Raw genomic sequence first — 3,277 nt, 5'->3', positions numbered from 1 at the left:
GATCAATGGGGGAAATGTTGACACCTAATTCGAAATGATTCAGATTATTGTATAAATTGTAAATAGTTTCAGTTTTGCATTAGAGAAAACAAAGAGACATTAGAACTGGAATCCCAAGAGTCTCTCCACTCATGTATATATTCATGAATTGAGTAATACACTAAACAATTCAATTCGTGGAGATACCTGCTGGAATAAAAAACAAATATTAATATTAATATTGATATTAATATTGATATTAATATTTAACTATTATTATACTTAATTTAAATTCAAATTTTATTAAAAATAAATTTAATAATAGAAATATTAATAGAAATATCAAATTTTAAAAACTTATAAATAAACTTTGTAGTAATAATAATATAAATAACTATTTTTCAGAGACATCCTATAAAATTGGAATGATATAGAGAAGATTAGCATGGCCCTTGCACAAGGATGACACACAAAAATTGAAAAATGGTCTAAATTTTCAAGTCCCGTGGATAAGTGCAATTGGTTGAGCTCACACCATTAAATCACGATGATAATGGGAGGTCAGGTGGTCAATTCTCCTTGATTTCCTTGAGTTTAGGCTCTCCTAATAAATCGGTGAGATGTGATCACTTCCAGTAGTTCTCCCTTAGATAATTCTTTAGAAAACATAATTTAATAATATTATTTAAACACACTATATTAGAAGCTACGTATTAATACATTAATTTATAAATTAGTATTATATTGCATTAAAATGTTTGAATTATATGTTTGGTTTATACTAATAGGGTTTATACATTGTCAACCATAGTCTAACCACATTAATAAATATGGTTGCATAAGCGTATATCAAGCACACACACAACCACATTAATAATTATAGTTACTAATAGTATAAAACCCAATATTATAAACACTAAGATTAATATATGAAACACTAACTTTAATATATTAAACCTTGTTAATATATGAAACCCTACATTTAATATATTAATATAAATATTAATATATTAATATCAGGGTTTTTAATATCAACCTTAGGGCTTAATATTAATCCTAGGGTATATTATATCAATCCTAGAGTTTAGAATATTAATCCTAGGGTTTAATATTTGTCTTAGAATTTGTAACCCTAATGTTTAATATATTAAACTAAGGGATTATAATATTAGGGTTTATAACATTAATATTAGGGTTTCTTTTATTGGGTTTTATAATGTTAGTGTTTTATATTAGAGATTAAAATTGTGACAATGGAATAGTACAAAAATATATTTAACGTTGCATTATGAAAAGCATTGTCTCAATGCGACAATCAATCTAACAATCATTGTCATAATATTACATTACATTACAATTCATTCAACATCACATTGCAACATTACAAAATTGAGGTTTTCTATTAGGATTTATAATACTAGGATTTTTAATAATGAGTTTATAATATTAGGATTTAATATTGACTTTATAATTTATAATATTAGGGCTTATAATATTAATAATAGCGTTTAATATTAATCCCATGAATTGTAATATTAATATTAATCTTAGAGTGTCTAATATTTATCTTAGGGTTTATTATCCTATGGTTTAATATTAATCTTATTGTTTATAACCGTCAAGTTTACTATATAAACTTAGTGTTTAATATATTAATCTTAACACTTCTATTATTAATGACACATTAATAATATATTAGTCTACACATTTGTAACATTTTAGCTATAAATTAATCTATAAATTAACACATGAGAACTATGGTTGATTATTGTTAACATGGTCAACTACACTCAACATTGGCATAATAGCCAACAATAGTCAACTTGACTACCATGGTGAACCATAGAATGTAATCTTGAGCTTTTAGGGAATTATTTTTTTAACGTTTATCCGCTACATTTCGTGATATAGTTAGGGTTTTAAATTTTAGTTTAATTAATTTTAATTTAATAATCCTTAAACAAATGTTATGTATAATAATTTAATTTAATTTTATGTTATATATAATATTTTGATGATTGAAATGTTAATTGATACATTAATATATTAATCAAAACATTGATATATATGTACTTTAATTAAAACATTAATTTATTAATATTTAATTCCAACATTAATATTGTGTTAGGAAATATATATAATATTATTAACGTATTAATATAAAATTAATAAATTTATTAAAATATATAAATAACATTAATAACAATTTATTATGATATTAACGACACTTCAATAATATATTAATTTACACATTTGCAATGTTTTAACTATAATTTAATCTATACATTAACGCATGTTAGCTATGGTTGACTATTGTTGACATGGTCAACTATAGTCAACATTAACACCATGGTCAACAATAGTCAACATGACTACCATGGTGAACTATACTTATCTTGAGAATCATAGTCTATCTATAAGTTACTTATAGTGAACCATAGTGGATGACCATGGGTGACTATAGAGGCTTATAGTGGATGGATAGGATTAATAATATTAATCTTGGGGTTTATAACATTAATCCTATGGATAATATATTAATTCTAGGGTTTATAATCTTAGGGCTTATAATAGTAATCTTAGGGTTTATTATATTAGGTTTTATAATGTTAGGGTTTTGTATTAGGGTTTAATATTGTGATATTGGAATAGTACAAAAATCTATCCAATATCGCACTGTGACAAATGTTGTCTAAGTGAGACAATTAATCTAAAAATCATTGTCGAAATATTATATTAATTTGCAATTTATTCAATACTGCATTATGACATTACAAAATTAGAGTTTATAATATTACAATTTTTAATATTGGGTTTATAATTTATAATAGTGAGGTTTGATATTAAGGTTCATAATATTAATTTTAGGGTTTATTATATTAACAATTATAATGGTAGGGTTTTATATTAGGGTTTAATAATGTGAAATTGGAATGGTAAAAAAATCTATCCAATGTCACATTGTGAGAAACATTGTCGCAATATGACAATAATTTTGATAATCATTGGAGCAATGTTATCTTACATTACAATTTATTCAATGTAGAATTATTACATTACAAAAATGGGGTTTAATATTATATTTATAATATTAGTGCTTTTTATTATTGGGTTTATAATATTAAGCCTAAGGTTTGTAATATTAATTAGTTTGACAATCACTATCATAATGTTTATAATCCCTTGGGTTTATAATACTAATCTAAGTGTTTATATTCTTATGGATTAATATTAATCTTAGGGTTTATAATATTCATCCCTAGGATTTCATAATATTCCCTTGGGTTTATAATATTAA

General features: G+C 23.7%; 1 non-coding gene across 1 annotated transcript; it reads left to right on the top strand.

The window, feature by feature from the left end:
- The first annotated feature begins 375 nt into the window (after positions 1-375).
- LOC149145963 (U6 spliceosomal RNA) lies at positions 376-477 on the top strand. The gene has a single exon (XR_016265425.1). It is a non-coding gene; the product is annotated as a U6 spliceosomal RNA (small nuclear RNA).
- The last annotated feature ends 2,800 nt before the right edge of the window (positions 478-3,277 follow it).

This window comes from Pinus tabuliformis, chromosome X (genome assembly GCF_031772625.1).
Source record: "Pinus tabuliformis cultivar Carrire ecotype Pingquan chromosome X, CPIR1, whole genome shotgun sequence".
Classification (NCBI taxonomy): Eukaryota; Viridiplantae; Streptophyta; class Pinopsida; order Pinales; family Pinaceae; genus Pinus; species Pinus tabuliformis.
This window is presented reverse-complemented; position numbering and strand designations above follow the sequence as displayed.